Source organism: Crinia signifera, chromosome 8 (genome assembly GCF_055691185.1).
Source record: "Crinia signifera chromosome 8, ASM5569118v1, whole genome shotgun sequence".
Lineage (NCBI taxonomy): Eukaryota > Metazoa > Chordata > Amphibia > Anura > Myobatrachidae > Crinia > Crinia signifera.
Window position 1 is genome coordinate 73554142 of NC_139224.1, and position 20288 is coordinate 73574429.

Consider the following 20288-nt stretch of genomic DNA (forward strand, 5'->3'; position numbering starts at 1 on the left):
CTCTCCAGGGCACAACAAACTTGTTTTCTTGTACCCCCAGAAACCGGAGGAGCTCAGCGGAATTCGAAGTTCCGATTTTCGCTCCTATACCCTTCCGGTAGACCAAAATAGGTAGGTCGACGGAAGGGGCAGTAAAATGGGTACGTCGACTCGTACGTCGTCGCGTATCCCCCGTGTGTCCTATTTCAACACACAATCCTTAGCGCTAAGGGCAATCCTTTCACCTCCCAGGAATTTCCACATCTGGGTACCATTCACTTTAACATTACTATCTATATTTCTGTACAGAAAGATTCCATGGTTGGCAGCTCTTCTACTGGATGTCACACGAGTGTTCCCTTGACTATCAATGGGAATTTAATCAATACTATTTGAATTTCTTGAATTTTGATCAATAATAAAAGAATCCTGTTTGTAACTAAACAGGAGTCTTACTCAATTTATGAATTGTAATTATATCACTACCCATCGTTGGGCATTTACCTGTACAGCGTACCTAGGCAATCACATGCGCCCGCACATGTGTCCATCACGCAAACAGTGTCTCACTGAGCGGCAGACGTTGACACCCATGTGTCCGAGTCCCGCCTTCTTTTGCATACTTTGCAAACATATTTGCACTTCTACTTAACTTACCTATTCAAGAAATCCCAATAGCACACTCTTTCTATAACATTTGTGGTTTGCAAGGATATGGCACTATGAATTTAACACCTCTTACAATACTGTAGATATCTCACATTCACAGGGGAAAACAAATGCAATTTTACTCTTAACAGGTACAAACAAAACTCCACACAGTACAATACCTCTTACCAGTTTTTCATGCACTTATGCATTTGGGATAAAGATCACAATAGTTACAAAAAGAAATATTCTGTCTATTGAGCCTATTCAAAACTACAGTTGCTGCTGAGAGAGAAAGCAAATAAATCAATCCTATTCAAATGCCCCCTTTCTAAGAGAAGTTGCTTTGTCTAAGTTTCAAGGTTAAATCTATTGTCTCAACACCTTAATTTACATCTAAATACCCTCTGGCTGGCACTTTTAAAAGTTAAGAATCTTTTTCTGTCTTTTAGCCTAGAATAAAAAAAAAAAAAAATGTTATATATCATATTTGGTAACAATTACTAAAATAAAATAAATTTATTTAGTAGAAATAGCATTTTTACCCAGAATTCTTTGCAACATACAATTATACAATGGCTTTCTCAGGTTGAGGTGGTCTGCAGTAAAATACCTGCACTTTATGGCTATACATTATTCCCTTATAATCCGCTTCTGCTGTAATTCTAAAAGATGTGCATTTATTTAAAATTTGCACTGCTTATAAAACAATTCAAATTTAAAAAAAAACAATTCAACCAGAAACAGCCCTTGCCAATCATGTCTGGCTATTATTTAAAAGATAAACATCAAAAGGGGATAACATTGCATGTGAGAAAACAAATTATTATAACAAATATATACTTATAGAATCGCATCTTGGTATTTAAATATAAATAAATGTTTTTCCTTTTGTCCCAAAGTTCAAATTAGAGCTTTGTAATACTACAGATCCAACACAGGCCCCTAACCGGCAGTAATATGGAAACACACAAAACGCACCAGAAAAAAATAAAAAAAAACTTTTTTTCTTCTTTTCTGGTAGATGATCCCACACCTGCCGATATTCGCAAACCTGCGCATATCCGCACATCGTCAAATGCTTAATCCCGGACGAGCCCCCATCTAAGGAAGTCCATTTATTTATATATGCAAAGTCTATCTAATTTATTCATTTCGCACGCAACCAATAATTGAATTTCCAGATTTATAATCAATGAATATTATTTATAAGTGTAACCAGATGAAACTGTATCATGGATAATAAATATAACAATACAGGTATTATACATAATAATGATTATTGCTCCAGCATCCTTTAATAAAGCTAACCTCAGTGATGTATAAATGTGAATACAGAGCTGGGGGGGTGGCTATACAGTAGCATGAAAGAGCCTGGTTGTCGGCCATTTTGGCCAGAACACATGTAAATCTGCAGCATGGCATTCCGCCATCTTAGATTCCACTACATAGCAGACAAAGGAACCTTAACTAAAGACTAATAACTTCCGCCTAGCAATCACACATAAACTGACTGTACGTTCATAATTTCTATTCACAACATTTACTCCAAATTAACCTCTAACCTGCATCATGCGATACTCACAATCCTGACTATAACTTGCACATCCATCAAACACATTAAACCTGTTGCATACACAATTAATATATCATTAATCTACCATGTACTTCTGTACAGAACACTTAAATAGCACTATACAATCTAAGGACTAATCATACCCTGATCACATCACATGCCATTACCCACACAATCCGAGCATCACATGCTAACAACATTTGTTTCATATAAGTTGGTTTTCTCTGCTGGTTTATCTAGATATTCTCACTGGATATTACACAAAGCATTCACACTCTCCAATACAAAGAGTCCATACATGTTCACGCATAGCCTTACACATGCATTCAAATACCAAGAATCCCTTTGAGAACAACACACTCACTTTCATACAAAGAGTCCATACCATATACTACAGAACTCCTTTGCAACCACACTTGGACACACAGTGGCTAGTTTAAATATCCAGACACATAGCAGACAAAAGGAAGCTATTTACACTCCTTGCATACAAAAGATCCAGGAACTAGGCCTCTGCTTTGCCACATGTAAACGTACACGGCTATATCTACCAATTTAAGCATGTCTATCCTTTTTCTACCAACCGTTGCTATACGTAGCCACCGTGAAACACATCATACCACTCATACAATGAAATACAACATTCCTGGCTATGTATTATTGAAGCTAGAATACATCTTTCCTATATCTCACACGAAGCTCTCTCTGCATCATATTTCTCCTTAACATCCAGTCCATTAATCATATCCTAGTCCTGGCACACAATTAAGTTTGATGATACATATTTACTTATCACATCCAAATCCATATGTTATGGAAGGAATCTCCCAGTGAAGCCAGACCCATCCTCTCTGTGTCACCCTCGAACAGCAAGTGACCGTTTGGTTTTTTCTTGCTTCCCAAGAGAACTCTCGGGGGAGGGGAGAATCCATTCATTCACATTTGCTTCAATAGCCTATAGACACGCCCCCTGATACTGTATTTCCTGGCTGGTTTACTGGTGTTTGGGAAATGTTAATGACTTCATCTCTAATGCTGGTTTTTCTGTGACTAACTTATAATTTGTTATAACATGTGAGCGCAACATGATATAGAATTCTAATAACTTTCATCTGACAGTTATTATAATTTCGCACATTTAGAGACTAAACATGACATTATGGGCATGGTTATAATTATAATTATGGAAATTATATGCTGGGAAAAATTAGGCATTGACACTATCTATCTATCTATCTATCTATCTATCTATCTATCTATCTATCTATACATACATACATACATGCATGCATATACACACACACATATACATACATACATAGGGGGAAATTTACTAAGACTACAAATATGAAATTTCGTATTCTTAATACGAATGAATATGATTGCATACAGCTGTTTCAGCCGTATGCAAATTCGTGTTCCGGAGGATAATTTACAAACCAGTCAAAGACGACTGCTTTGTAATCCTCCGATGGCGTATCCATTCGTATTAGCGGCCGTATATACGACCGCTAATACGAATTCGTATAGGCAGTCTGCACAGATCAGTCAGATCCGTGCAGGCTGCATTGTGTAAAAACTTACAACCGGCCCCAGGCTCCAATCCCAAAATACGGGGGACAAAATGACCCGTATTTTAAGAACCAGCCCCAGGCACAACCAGCCAGCAGGGTAATGCCACAGCCGGGGGGAGACTTTTTATACAAGTCCCCCCGGCCAAAGCATACCGACCAGTCAGCCTGGTCAGGAGTCCTGGGGGAGTGGGGACCCCCCCCATAAAGGGGTTTCCTTCCTCCAGGACTTACCAGACCAGGCTGAAGACAGGTGCTGTCCCCGGTGACCCTGGGCTGTGGTCACTGGGCTGATTCCAGTGTAAAAAATAGAATAAACTATTGTTTAATACTGTGGAACTATGAGTCCCAGCAAGCCTCCCCCGCATGCTGGGACTTGGAGAACCACAAGTCCCAGCATGCAGGACATTAAAGGGCCCGCTGGCACTTGTAGTTCTACAGTATTAAAAATAGTCAAATAAACACACACAGACACATGAAAAATAAAACTTGAATACATCCAAAGCCCATTCATACTGATACTTACCTATCTTACTATACCTAGTATAAATAACTAGCGATGACTGCGATGCCCGCGATTTTCCCATAGGGATCAATGTTAAAAAGCTAAATTGGACGCGATTTCACTGTAAAATGCCTCAATGCCCGCGATTTGGCCATAGGAAACAATGGTAAATGGGCCACAGAGCCCTAATAGTGCCCTTGAACTGTGAAATGGCCCCCTCAATTGTTAACGCCACCCCACGATCAACGTCAACCCGAAGGGTGGCGAGCGCAGCGAGCCCGCTAGGGGCGGCGGTACGCGTCCTCCGACCTTTTTATGCCCTACTATCCACGTCGGCGTGGAGTTGAGAATAGAATAGTGTGGCGAGCGCAGCGAGCCACCGAGGCCCGAAGCGTGGCGAGCGCAGCGAGCCCCGCGAGGGGACGCGGATACCTTCACAGGTAAACGCGTCCCTTCGCGGGCTTCACAGGTGTCCGCGTCACCACGGACACCTGTGAAGCCCGCGAGGGGACGCGTATAACTGTGAAGGTATCCGTGTCCCCTCGCGGGGCTCGCTGCGCTCGCCACGCTTCGGGCCTCGGTGGCTCGCTGCGCTCGCCACACTATTCTATTCTCAACTCCACGCCGACGTGGATAGTAGGGCATGAAAGGGTCGGAGGACGCGTACCGCCGCCCCCTCGCGGGTTCGCTGCGCTCGCCACGCTTCGGGTTGACGTTGATCGTGGGGTGGCGTTAACAATTGTGGGGGCCATTTCAGAGTTCACGGTGACTATTAGGGCTCTGTGGCCCATTTAACATTGTTTCCTATGTAAAAATCGCGGGCATTGAGGCATTGAACACTAAAATTGGGTCCAATCTGATTTTTAACATTGGTCCCTATGGGAAATCGCGGCCATCGCGTCGCACCCGATTTTTAGTGCATTCGATGGTCGCGATGGGCGCCCTTCTAGGTAAAGAGTACCTGAGTTGCTAAAGCTGCTGTCTGTTACTGATGGAACTGGGCAATCTGAGTGGCAGAGAGAAGGTGCAGGCTGGCCTTGAAGGTGACAAGCACCAAAGGGGTGCTGGAGCTAGGAAACAAATCTCCCAGAGCAACAGTGATCCACTTGCCGCCCACAGACCCAAAGCCAATCAGGATGATTCGCTTGGTGTTGGCCCCAAATTTAAAATGCTGCTGTCCAGGCTCATGAAATATGTGGTTGCAGTATCCCCTTGAAGGTGGAACTGCGCAACAGTTCACTGGGGTGGGGGGTGGGAAGAGCCATTGCGGCCTCTGCGTGCACATTGCTATGTCACTTCGCACACATACACACACACACATAGGCGTGCGCAGTCCATTTTCTTAGGGGGTGCACCATTGGAGGGGCATGTCCATCACTGCCTACCTTCTATTTAGTTTGCATTAATGCCCAATGGGCATTGATAGACACGCCCAGTGTCTATCAATGCCCATTGGGCATTAATGCAAACTAAATAGAAGGTGACTTATTTACAGTATATGCACATTAGAATTAATCATTACCCACATACAGTAGTAAAAACAGGGACAGTGTGCGCCAAAGGTGGGCTGCAAAAATGTACGCAAAAATGTACGCATGCCCATCACACATAATGCCACACACAGTAATGCCCGTTCCACATAATGCCACACACCATAATGCCCATTCCACATCATGCCAGGGCTTGACAATTTTTTGTAAAATAGGGAAAGCAGAGACAATGTGCACTGAAAATTCACACCACAATGCCTATTACAAGTCACACAACCATTACATAGTAAACCATATGTCATAATGCCCGTTTCGCCACACACTGTAATGCCCATTACATGTTCTACCAAACACCGTAATGCCCATTACACATTATGACGCACACTATAATGCCCATTACATATTATGCCACATAAGTTCTGCTTACCTACCTGCTCATTGCTACGGGTTTCATGCTAGATGCCAGGGGTTTCATGCTTGATGCCAGGAGTAGTTGTGTGCTGTGATCTGTGCGGGTGGCAGTGGCTTCTCCGTGATCGATGGCCGGACAGCCCGGGTGACAATGGCCTGAGCTGGGCAGGCCTGCCAGGCCTGCTGGAGCTGGCCACCAGCTGGGCGAATTGACATCAGACCCAAAAAAACAAAAAGATGGGTGTGGGCTGCGCTGGTATAAGTGCTGTTAATGTGCAATGTTGGGCAGAGAAAAATAAATAATAATAAAAATGGAAGATTGGTAGATCTATCACAGTTTTAATGCATTTACTAAAATATGAAGTCAGAAATTGAGGCTAAAAACAATTGACAAAAGTGAATAAGAACAATAAAATTGTCATCTCACCGAACCGAACCACATGGAGGTGAGGCCCAGGAAGTCCCAAATGTCCAGGGAGTGTGTACTGGTGTCGCACACTGGTTGGTGGGGGTGGAAATGGAGTGTCCAGATTATGGTGCTGGTATGTTCCCAAACTGCAATATGGAGGGAGGGCACAAAGATGTGGATGCCAGGAGTGGCCCAAGATGGCACGAATCACCAACTCCTATCGCCGGATGTTGTAGGCGTGGTGTCCTCGACCTCTACTATTGTTGCAGAAATATTTGTAATCCAATTAGATAGGATAAGTGAAGGGTCAGTGACCTGGTGATGGGTCTTCCTGGCAGTAGATAGGACAATTTCCTCAGGGTGGTTCTCCTAAATAAGTGGTAGGTTGGTGAGGCAGAAATCCTGACCGGTTTCGCTGCTCCAGGCAGCTTTATCAAAGGATAACTGACATATGATGCTTTCTGGCTTAAATACCCTATCACATGGGTCATGTGACCCAACCAATTAGATCAACCAATCTATAAAAAACATATAAAGCAACGCTAGAGTAGGAGGCAAATAGTGTGGGAGGCATGTGAATTTGATATCATACAATGGATGTTTATTCCAAAGGTGGTAGATGGAATTAAATGGTTTTGCAAAAAAACGTGCAGACAATACATTTAACTGACACTTCCTGTGTCCTATGTGGTCGCCATAGCAACCCAGCAGGTACCGCTGCTAATAGGATAGAACCTGAACTATTTCCAGGTTAATCCTTAAATCATAGCGGGCTAGCTACGTGCAGGGAGCTCATTGCGTCCCCGCTGATGTATTTCTTCCGGGTGGTTGATGATTATTTATACCGCCCGGGAAGAGTTTGAAGGTAGCACCCGGCTGGTTTCCGGGTTCTTAGCTACGTGCGATGACCGCGTCCGCCGCACTTCCGGGTGGTGTGTGTGGCCCGCATATGAGCCGCATAGTTAACATAATGGGCGTATCGAATAGAGAAGGTGCAGTACTTCCGCTCGATCGTCCTGACGGTTGCCACGGAAACATTCCGCGATCCTGGGCATAGATTGTACAGCCAGGATTGTACCCTGATCAGTCTACAGTACCTGTTCATATAAAAAACGGCTAATCTTAATTTACATACATACATGATCTTAGCAAATGTAATGTTGGAGTCATTTAGCTGACGGTGAAAACTTTATATGACATGGCGTCAAGGTTGCTAAGCAACCATATAGTGGTTCACAAACCTACAACAGGGAGAGCTGACCCCTAGTGGTAGAATGAAAATAAGGAGAGAGAGGATGTTCTGTAGGAGATAAAAGCATTCTAAATAAAGATGTGTTCAATGTATACACATATACATAAATAGATGTTGTAGTATGGTGGAAAGGATGGTACTGGATAGTAAATCTTCTCATACAGAGGGGGGCGATAGTGTCCGTCCAACTTCGTTTCATATATAATGGAACAGTCCAAGTCGATGGGTGGACTAGGTAATTTCTTATATATAGATGGATGAGGTCTCACTACTCAGTAAAGGCCTCAAGTTTGCCCCAACCGCCACCCCTAATATATTCTCGTTATTTGTAGAACTCAACAGATTTGTCAGGACTCTGTGTCGACAGAGGTACTTCGCTAACAAATCTCTACATAATATAGCGGAACAACCTGAACCGATCCTTTTGGATTCAGAGGACGAACCATATGTAGCTATGCTTAAAGAACTTCAGCTTGAAAACATCAGCGAGAAGCCAGATAAAACCATAGAACATCCACAAATGATATACAATATCAATCGCAGCAGTTTTAAACAGAGATCAGATTTTTTTCCAATAAGATCTAAAGGCCCCACAATAGAAAGTTTTTACAAAACCACCTAGTCTGATTTTAAAAAGATGTGTGCAAAAACTGAAGGTGTCCAAAGTAAGGGACGTAAGTCAAACCTTACTAAACAAGAAACTAAAGCCCTAAAGAGTCTGGTGGAGGATAAGGGGATAATCATTAAAGAAGCAGACAAAGGCGGAAGCCTTGTCATTCAGGATAGGCAGGATTACATCCGCGAGGCACTGAGACAACTGGATGACCCTAATTTCTATACCAAAATGCGGGGAGACCCCACCAATCTATTTAAAACCCAACTGTTGGAGCTGTTAGATTTGGCTGTCGCAGAGGGGACCATATCCAGGGAGGAGTTCAGATTTCTTTTTCCAGATCACCCAGTGGTGCCCATTTATTATCACTTACCCAAGGTTCACAAGACACTTATTTCACCCCCAGGGAGACCTATCATTTCGGGTATAAATTCTTTAACCTCCAATCTTTCTTTTTTTGTCGATTCATTTCTCCAGCCCAGAGTCTCCACCCTCAGGTCGCACATTAAGGATACTACATTCTTCCTAAAACTTCTACAGGGGATTGTGTGGAAAGACACATATAATTTCCTTACACTCGACGTCACAGGCCTGTATTCCAACATCCCACACGGCCTGGGACGTCGAGTCATAGAGAGTCGATTAGACAAAGATGGCGACCTGAGGGTGGAACTCAAATTATTCCTTCTTAACTGCATCACTTTCATCCTTGAACACAATTATTTTTTATTTCAGAACACGCACTATTTACAGGTGATGGGTACCGCCATGGGGACTAGATTCGCGCCCAGCTACGCCAACCTCTATGTGGGAGAGGTAGAAGATCAACACATTTGGGGTGGCGGCTGGGACGCGAGTCTGGTCCTCTATGGGCGGTACATAGATGACCTTTTCATTATTTGGGATGGGGACGCACAGTCGGCACTTAATTTTGTTCAGTCACTCAACAACAATCTTTATAATTTACAGTTCACGCACACATTTCACCCCACCGAAATCTCCTTCCTGGATGTGGCCCTCCAAATTAAAGACAATAAAATCATTACAAAAAATTTCATCAAAAAAGTTGGGGGTCAAGCCTATCTGCACTTCCAAAGCGGTCATCACCTCCCTTGGAAACAAAGTATCCCTAAGGGACAGCTGATCCGTATCAGAAGGAACTGTTCCTCACTATCCGACTTTGAGTTTCAAGCTGACCAAATGATGACCTCCTTCAAAAACAGGGGCTACCCGGAGGCCCTGGTTAAAAAAGCATACGAAGAAGTGGTCAGCCTGGACCGGGTCTCCCTTCTCTGCTCTAAAGGGAAGAACAATGATACTGTCTTAGAGAGATCTACAGAGAATAGAAGAATATCCTATATCAGTACATTTAACAGTCGGCATTCGGAGGTTAAAAACATAATCAGAAAAAATTATAATATACTTCACCAGGATCCCTTATTGGCAGGCAATCTACCCAACAAACCAGATTTTATATTCAAAAAGAATCGCTCCCTGAAAAGTATCTTGGCTCCCAGCTTTTTAACCGCCAACATCACCCCCTCACCCTCAACATCTTGGCTACCTTCTGAGCCAGTGGGATTCTACCGATGTAATGGCACAAGATGTATTACATGTACACACATAAAGAAAACTAAAACAACCCAAATCATGACAGAAAATAGAGTACATCCTGTAAAAATTTTTATTAATTGCAACACCACATATGTTATTTATGTATTAATATGCGAATGTGGTTTAAGGTATGTGGGCCGCACAACCAGAAAGTTGCGGGTTAGATTCCTAGAACATCGCCGCAACATAAAAAATCGCTTGATAGCCCACAGTGTACCCCGACACTTCGCTGAAAAACATCATGCAGACCCACAATACCTAGAAATTATTGGTTTAGAACACATTAAGAATACTAGCAGAGGTGGCGACAGGTTCAGTAGATTATGCAGACAGGAAGTTTTCTGGATGCACCTGCTGAACTCGATCCACCCAGAGGGTCTTAACGAAATGGTCGAATTGAATTCTGTCATCTAATAGGCCTTCTCTTTTTCCGGGATCACACCCCCCCAATCAGCTAATAACCCCCTCTGTTTTTCGGTCCCACAGCACCTTAGCACCAACATTTAATGTTTATGCTGTGGGACATTTGTCATAGGTTTTTTGCATCCATCTATATATAAGAAATTACCTAGTCCACCCATCGACTTGGACTGTTCCATTATATATGAAATGAAGTGGGACGGACACTATCGCCCCCCTCTGTATGAGAAGATTTACTATCCAGTACCATCCTTTCCACCATACTACAACATCTATTTATGTATATGTGTATACATTGAACACATCTTTATTTAGAATGCTGTACTATCCCATTATGGGCATTATGCATTTGGAGCATCACTCCATCGTTCGTATTACTCTCTCTTCTTTTATCTCCTACAGAACATCCTCTCTCTCCTTATTTTCATTCTACCACTAGGGGTCAGCTCTCCCTGTTGTAGGTTTGTGAACCACTATATGGTTGCTTAGCAACCTTGACGCCATGTCATATAAAGTTTTCACCATCAGCTAAATGACTCCAACATTACATTTGCTAAGATCATGTATGTATGTAAATTAAGATTAGCCGTTTTTTATATGAACAGGTACTGTAGACTGATCAGGGTACAATCCTGGCTGTACAATCTATGCCCAGGATCGCGGAATGTTTCCGTGGCAACCGTCAGGACGATCGAGCGGAAGTACTGCACCTTCTCTATTCGATACGCCCATTATGTTAACTATGCGGCTCATATGCGGGCCACACACACCACCCGGAAGTGCGGCGGACGCGGTCATCGCACGTAGCTAAGAACCCGGAAACCAGCCGGGTGCTACCTTCAAACTCTTCCCGGGCGGTATAAATAATCATCAACCACCCGGAAGAAATACATCAGCGGGGACGCAATGAGCTCCCTGCACGTAGCTAGCCCGCTATGATTTAAGGATTAACCTGGAAATAGTTCAGGTTCTATCCTATTAGCAGCGGTACCTGCTGGGTTGCTATGGCGACCACATAGGACACAGGAAGTGTTAGTTAAATGTATTGTCTGCACGTTTTTTTGCAAAACCATTTAATTCCATCTACCACCTTTGGAATAAACATCCATTGTATGATATCAAATTCACATGCCTCCCACACTATTTGCCTCCTACTCTAGCGTTGCTTTATATGTTTTTTATAGATTGGTTGATCTAATTGGTTGGGTCACATGACCCATGTGATAGGGTATTTAAGCCAGAAAGCATCATATGTCAGTTATCCTTTGATAAAGCTGCCTGGAGCAGCGAAACCGGTCAGGATTTCTGCCTCACCAACCTACCACTTATTTAGGAGAACCACCCTGAGGAAATTGTCCTATCTACTGCCAGGAAGACCCATCACCAGGTCACTGACCCTTCACTTATCCTATCTAATTGGATTACAAATATTTCTGCAACAATAGTAGAGGTCGAGGACACCACGCCTACAACATCCGGCGATAGGAGTTGGTGATTCGTGCCATCTTGGGCCACTCCTGGCATCCACATCTTTGTGCCCTCCCTCCATATTGCAGTTTGGGAACATACCAGCACCATAATCTGGACACTCCATTTCCACCCCCACCAACCAGTGTGCGACACCAGTACACACTCCCTGGACATTTGGGACTTCCTGGGCCTCACCTCCATGTGGTTCGGTTCGGTGAGATGACAATTTTATAGTTCTTATTCACTTTTGTCAATTGTTTTTAGCCTCAATTTCTGGCTTCATATTTTAGTAAATGCATTAAAACTGTGATAGATCTACCAATCTTCCATTTTTATTATTTTTTTATTTTTCTCTGCCCAACATTGCACATTAACAGCACTTATACCAGCGCAGCCCACACCCATCTTTTTGTTTTTTTTGCTTACCATTTGTACAGGACTAACTACCCTGTCCTAGGGCAGCTGCTCAGAAAAACCGCTCAGTCAGGCGCACCTGACCCCGAAATCACCCAGTGTGATCCGGGTTAATTTCCTTTTTCCATTGACATCAGACCCAGTCGAACACAAATAATAAATGACAGTCTCCTTTTTTCTGTCTGATTGTCCCTTTTTAAATCTTCCCTAAACTGCTGCTGCTGGCTGCCTCGCTCCCTGCAGCCTGGGGCTGGGCGAGTCGGCTGGGGCCTGGACGCAACCCAGGTGCGGGGCTGGCAGCAGGAGAAGAACTGATGGAGTGTGTCTAAACTGTCTATAGGTGTGCGCATGCCTCCCTGCACAACCACTGACCAATCACACTGCGGCGCGCCTGCGGCATCACATCACGCAGCGCCGCTGGAGCGGGAGGGGCGGGTCACATCATGACACACGGTCCCTCCTCCCAGCGTGCGCCGCGGTGGTATGTGTGAATCTCCGACAGTGCGGGGGGAGTGTCGACGTCAATTGCAAATTGGCTGGCTGGCTGCGGAAGCTGCTCACATCGGGTTTTCTGTGCTCTCTAACCTCTTGGACTGCTAGGAGGTTGTGCAATCGTGTGTGTGTCTGGGGGTGTGCCAGTCATTTTGAGGTGCCTGTGCACCCCTGGCACCCCCTGTGCGCACGCCTATGCACACACACCTTGTTCCCCTTAGTCCCTACACAAGTACACACAAATAGCCTGCTCCCCTTAATCCCTACACAATACACACACAGAGGCAGAACTCTGGGAGGCAATGGAGTCATCTGCCGCCGGGCTCTTGCTCCCAAGGGGGCACCTCTCCTCCACTGTGAGTTTGAATAAGTTAATTGAAAGCCGTTGATATCGCTTCTGTGGCTGACTCCCCCTCCTAGCAGGACCAGAGACCACACACTCTTTATTCTAAACATAATATCCATAACATACATACATGCATACCTATATTTATATAAGATAGTGTGTGTGTGTGTGTGTGTGTTGGGGGGGGGCACCAATATTTATCTTGCCTCCGGGCAACTGGGACGAACTTACGCCACTGTACACACAGATTGTTCCCCTCAGTCCCTGCACAAATACCCATGCATAGCCTGTTTCCTTCTACCATATCACACACACACACCACTTTCTGACCTCCTAGTACGAAAACAAGCATTACCTTTTGCTCCAGAGACCGAAGGAGCCAGCAATAGGAAGGACCAGTGGCCAAGGACCAGGCTGGCTGCTGCTGCACTCTCAGAGTCTCAGACTAGCCGTGCCTAACTAGGTAAAGTTGGGGGCGTGGCCTAATCGTGGACCCGTGGCCACGCCCCTTTAAACCACAACAACACTTAACAAACAGTGTCTGGCTGCAGGAGGAGGCCAGGAGCAGGCTCCGCTATCTGTGGGGGGCTGTGTAACCGTAACCTGACATCATGCTCCTGCTGAGTGCTGACAACAGAGGTGTGACTCAGGAAGAGGGGAAGGAGGGAGGAAATAGGCCATGCAAGTATATAGTGCCGGTCCTATGCTAGTTGTCCCAGCCCTATTGTGTGGTTGATGCTACACCCGCGAGTGGGTGGAGCCATGTCTATTTTCGGCCTCACCTTTGTCCGGCCTCCTGGGAAACTTCCCGGTGGCTTACATGGCCAATCCGCCCCTGCCCACAACATTCCATTAATTGATTAATGCTCAGTTTTTTTTTTTTTTATGTTTTCATGTTAATTTAATTCTACTTAACAGTTTGGTCTGGAATGGCCGGGAGGGTCCCGGAAATCGGGTCCACCTCCCGGTCCCCCGGAAAGGGTGGAAATCCTCCCGCATATCCCCCCCAGCTCCCACGATGTGTCCCTTGGTGGGGGGGTCCGCAGGTAAAATGCCGCGATCACAGCATTTTAGCCCCGCCCCCCCACAGTGCAATGGCTGAAATACCGGCATTGCACGGCAGGGGGCGGGGCTAAAATGATGTGACGCTGTAGACATGCCCCCAACAGGGCATCATCTGTGTGGCCATGCCCCCAGACCGCCTCTTTTTCCAGTCCTGGAAATGGCCCCGCCCCCCCTGCCTGACAGAGCTGGCTGCCCTCTCCCGAAGAGGGCAGCTCAAAAGTCGGCAACTATGGTCTATACTTTAGCCTTTTAGGGTAGCTCAGGGTAATTTGATATGTACTGTGTTCTAGTTTATATATGAAAAATATGTATTCTTTGCTTATAGTAATTATAAGAGAACATTAATATTGTCCTCATAAATGTTGTTAATGCAATGATATAATTGCTTACCATGTGATATTCTTATATAATTATTTATACATATGTATATCCAGTTAAAAAAAAAAATATTTTTGTTTATTTTTTAGTTTCTTAAGTTGTTGTTCATGTTTGCTTTGTTCTGTGAAAAATCAATAAAAAATTAATTCAATAAAAAAAAAAAAGATCATGTGCCAGATGGACTAAGCTTCAAAAGTGATACAATGGAGAATGATAAACCACCATCCAATCAGCTCCTGGGGACAGTCTGTGACATGTCAGGCAGGAGCTGATTGGCTGGTGGTTTATCAGACTCCATTTTATCACTTATAAATATTAGTCCATCTGGACCCCAGTGAGCTGGGCTCAATCTGTCTGTGTCTCCCACTTGCTTTACTTCCTGGTGTATTACACCTCTATTACACCAGTGGACCACTAACAGCCATTGTCTGGTATCAAACTGTCCCCCCTGTATGGCTTCATTTTCACATGTGTGTGTGGTGTTGAACACATTGAGGCCTGATGCTGTGGAGATAATCATTTTAGTGGCTTTATCGGACAAGTGGGTCCACCCTGGCGGCATATGGGATCTTATCGGTATTCAGCAGGTAAAGAGGAAAAAAGGAAAAGCACTCTCTTTGTTTAGGGGCACACTTATTTAAAACTTAGAATTTATCTGTATATATTAAAAAAGACGGTAGTTATATGTTAGTTGGGCGCCCGTTACGTAGTTTGCATAGTGGTGTATTGAGAATCCCAATACACCACTATGCTGGCTATGTAAACTACGTAACTTCCGCAAATGACGTAAGTTACGCAAATGACGTAACTGGAGCCCTGCTAACACATAAAGGATCATATGCCTACTATCCACGTCCTAACCCCAGTGTCCAGGTGGGCGTGGAGGTAATTTTAGAAAGCGAGCCCGAAGCGTGGCGAGCGGACGCAGATACGTGTCCCCTCACGGGGCTCGCTGCGCTCGCCACGCTTCAGGCTCGGTGGCTCGCTGCGCTTGCCACACTTTCTAAATTTAACTCCACGCCCACGTGGACACTGGGGTTAGGACGGGGATAGTCGGCATAGTAGGTGTTGTGTGTGTGTCTAGTGTGTATGTGTGTGATTTTACTTACCATCCAGCTGTCCCCGCTGCCTCCGGGAAGTGGATCCCCGCATCGCGGCCACCATTACAGTTTTAGCTTACTACGAAATTAGCATAGTGCCGCTGGGGGAGCAGGGAAACCATGTGATGCTACCCCAGCGGCTGCCGGGATCTCCCTCCTCCGCCGCCATTACGCAGCCCCGCCGTGCACAGCCAACACCGCCGTGGGCGGCCGCCCTGCCCGTAAGTAACAGCAGGGCGGCCGCCATCTCCACCCTCTGCCCCGCCGCACCTACCCGCCCGCAGCACCTACCCTCCACCTGCCCCCGCACCTATTAGCCGGGCGCTCGGCAATGGCTATGCTTAAAACGTAGCCAAAGCTACGTTGTCAGCGTAGCGTAGCCAGGCGCCCGGCTAACATATAAGTACCAAAATGACTTATTATAGATAATTAGTCATAACAAAACACATACATGACAGACAGAACATCTACACACCATAAAATATAAATTAACTCTGTTTACAAATTACAGATTGGTCTGGTTAATCAATAACGAGTTATGTATCAGTCAGGGTTCACTCATACATAAAACTGTCTGTCTGACAGTGATTTTGACACTGTGGTGTTAGACACCTCAATGTAAATGGTAAACCGCGAATATATAAGTAATATAGGGTCAATGCCTTAGTACAAACAATTTTTATTCTCGTGAATCTTTATGTTGAAAAGGGCCTGTAATATCTGAGGGGATTTTGGGGGTTTTATAGAGATAATGACAATTAAACATCCTAGCATCTGATGTGTGTGACCTCTAGCATGGATATACATCACATTTCAAAACTTACAAACTAAACCTGAAATAAAGACTCGGAGACTTAGGTTTGGCAGAAATTGTTAGCTGATTTATTTTAGCACTTTTAAAATAGATTAATTATTAATAATTAATTCATTAATGGTGGCCCAGAAAGAACGGCTAATTAACTAAGCTCCAGCCACACAATCTGCATATGTAATCAAGCCTACCCTAACAAGTGGTATCCGCTCGACCTACTGCATTGACTACCCACCCATCGGGTTGGGGTCGCTGCCCCCCGAGCGGGTGATCGAGCTAAGGCCTAAGCCAATGAGAGGTGAGCGCACCGAAAAGCAAACATATACGTAGCATCATCATTTGAATAAGAACTAATTCTATTCACCTGCTGTTCTTTCCCGCATATCAGCCAACGTGATTAACACCCACCCGACTATAAAAACACAAGGGAGAGAGGGCGGGAAAACTTTCGGGAAAGAGAGGAAGAGTCCTCCCTTTCCTGCCGTGATATCCCAGCTAACACTGCCCTTCCCTAAGTCCTTATTGGACCACCGAGTCACATGCTTCCCTAGGTCACACAACAGTCTTGGATGTGTTAATACAGAAAATCAACGAATCAATAAATCTATGCTTTTATCATATTCTGTTTTCCTGACTGCTGCTATTATTGCTGCAGATTACTTTAGCTTGTTGCACAATGTACTATTCACTGCGTATGAGGCCTTCCCTTTGCGCTGAACAGTGATAATATGTCAGAAACGGCGGCCATTTTGTTAGGCATGACTTGCATAATAACATTGGCCCTTATTCTGGTTGGTGCGTATATTTCCGATTTATTTCGGAGAGGACCGCACGCCACGCTGTGCGGACATCGTACGAAGAAACGCCCACCGGTCCTCCGCATTCGGATGGAAATCTTTAATAAGAGGGCGTGTTTACGGACGACATCCAAACCTTTGCATGTGCGGTGGACACACACATATTCTGCACAGTCTTACAGCGTATGCACGGTCTTACCGCGTCAGAACGAACGGGAACCTGCCCGTACGCACCGATGCGGTGTATTTCCGCATAAATCACCACTATTATCTGAACACCGAAATCTGTAACATGACCCACTTATGCAATTAGGCAACATCATTAAAAAGGGACTGGTTTTAATGGTCATCTATTATTTCTCTAATTGATAATTAAACACTTTACTACCACTTTAGATTAACCCTTACATCATGCTAAGTTCACAACATTCTTTCTTGCCCCTTTACGCCCATGCGCTGTATGTTTTTTCCCATTACTGGCAAATTGTTTTTATTCTCTAGCTATTTAAATTGGAAACTTTTTTTTTATTGCCAGTACAGACATTTGGGAGAGGTCAAACAGACACAATAGCCATCACCTAAAAACTTACCACACTGTTTAGGCCCAATTCCAACTGCTTTTGGCAGCTAAACAGTGTTGAGCCTCTTTAGTAGTTTAATTTGAGACCACCTGCTAATATTATGTCCTGTAGGTCTTTTTACATTACCAACACATGATTTTTTTCATTAAGCCAATATAGTTATGAACCTTTTTTATTAGCTTACCTGGTTATAGAAGTAGAAGAGGGCAAAAAAGTGCCTGTATCTTACCTACAGCCATACCACATTGGATACGCCCAATCTTGTCTGATCTTGGAAGCTAAGCTGTGTTGGGCCTGGTTAGTACTTGGGTGGGAGACCACATGGGAACACCAGGTGCTGTAGGTTTTTTCCCATAACTGGCAAATTGTTTTTATTCTCTAGCTATTTAAATTGGAAACTTTTTCTTTTTATTGCCAATACAGACATTTGGGAGAGGTCAAACAGACACAATAGCCATCACCTAAAGACTTAACACACTGTTTAGGCCCAATTCCAACTGCTTTTGGCAGCTAAACAGTGTTGAGCCTCTTTAGTAGTTTAATTTGAGACCACCTGCTAATATTATGTCCTGTAGGTCTTTTTACATTACCAACACATTTCTTTTCAGTAAGCCAAAACAGTTAGGAAACTTTTTTATTAGCTTACCTGGTTTTAGAAGTAGAAGAGGGCAAAAAAGTGCCTGTATCCCACCTACAGCCATACCACATTGGATACGCCCAATCTCGCCCAATCTCGTCCGATCTTGGAAGCTAAGCAGTGTTGGGCCTGGTTAGTACTTGGGTGGGAGACCACATGGGAAAGCCAGGTGCTGTAGGTTTTTTCCCATAACTGGCAAATTGTTTTTTATTCTCTAGCTATTTAAATTGGAAACTTTGTCTTTTTATTGCCAATACAGACATTTGGGAGAGGTCAAACAGACACAATAGCCATCACCTAAAGACTTACCACACTGTTTAGGCCCAATTCCAACTGCTTTTGGCAGCTAAACAGTGTTGAGCCTCTTTAGTAGTTTAATTTGAGACCACCTGCTAATATTATGTCCTGTAGGTCTTTTTACATTACCAACACATTTTTTTTCAGTAAGCCAAAAAAGTTAGGAAACTTTTTTATTACCTTACCTGGTTATAGAAGTAGAAGAGGGCAAAAAAGTGCCTGTGTCTCACTTACAGCCATACCACATTGGATACGCCCAATCTCGTCTGATCTTGGAAGCTAAGCAGTGATGGGCCTGGTTAGTACTTGGGTGGGAGACCACATGGGAACACCAGGTGCTGTATGAATTTTTCCCATTACTGGCAAATTGTTTTTATTCTCTAGCTATTTAAATTGGAAACTTTTTCTTTTTATTGCCAATACAGACATTTGGGAGAGGTCAAACAGACACAATAGCCATCACCTAAAAACTTACCACACTGTTTCGGCCCAATTCCAAATGCTTTTGGCAGCTAAACAGTGTTGAGCCTCTTTAGTAGTTTAATTTGAGACCACCTGCTAATATTATGTCCTGTAGGTCTTTTTACATTACCAACACATGATTTTTTTCATTAACCCCTTCCCGACATTTGACGTACATTTACGTCATGGTCGGGAAGCACTTCCCGACACATGGCGTAAATGTACGTCATGGATTTAAACTGTCACCGCGTCTATAGACGCGGTGACAGTTTCAACATGTCTGCTGTCCCTGACAGCAGACATGTCCGTGCATGCCCAGGGGGGGCTGCGATGCCGCCCCCCCGTCGGCGATCGCTGTGATTGGCTGTTCAGTGTGAACAGCCAATTACAGCGTTTTCCTGTGTCACCGGCGAATAACGTTCGCCGGTGACACGGGATCAGAGGTGATTGGTGCTGTAAAGTACAGCACCAATCACCGCGGGGTGTAAGGGTGACACTGGTGTCACCCCACCTCACCCCGCCCGCCCCCAAAGGCCGTGATTGGTCCGTCGGACCGACGGACCAATCACAGCCAAGGAGGGGGATTTAAACTAACGGTGACTGCACTGCAGACGCCATTCCGGTCTGGAATAGCGTGCAGTGCGGTCACCGTACCCCCCTGCCGCCATACTGACCAGAACCTTGCTCCATACTTGCTCCATACTTACCTGATCGCTGCTTCATCACTGCTTCCTGGATCCTGTTGCTACTTGTGCCTTCCTGTGAAATTGTGCTGCTGCAGTGTACTAGCTAGATAGAGAGAGAGATAGAGAGAGATAGAGAGATAGAGAGAGATAGAGAGAGATAGAGAGAGATAGAGAGAGAGAGATAGAGAGAGATAGAGAGAGAGATAGTGTCAGAGAGTGCTATATTTTGTGCTGCTGCAGTGTGATATAGTTATAGATAGAGAG

The 20288-nt window shown here is 44.5% G+C and overlaps 2 non-coding genes and 1 pseudogene across 2 annotated transcripts; all 3 read left to right on the plus strand.

Annotated features, from left to right (window-relative positions):
• The first annotated feature begins 18169 nt into the window (after positions 1 to 18169).
• Positions 18170 to 18288, plus strand: LOC146033416 (5S ribosomal RNA). The gene has a single exon (XR_014458826.1). It is a non-coding gene; the product is annotated as a 5S ribosomal RNA (ribosomal RNA).
• A 343-nt stretch (positions 18289 to 18631) lies between these two features.
• On the plus strand, positions 18632 to 18760 carry LOC146034688 (5S ribosomal RNA; annotated as a pseudogene).
• Positions 18761 to 19104: 344 nt separating this feature from the next.
• Positions 19105 to 19223, plus strand: LOC146033829 (5S ribosomal RNA). The gene has a single exon (XR_014459237.1). It is a non-coding gene; the product is annotated as a 5S ribosomal RNA (ribosomal RNA).
• Positions 19224 to 20288: the final 1065 nt, after the last annotated feature.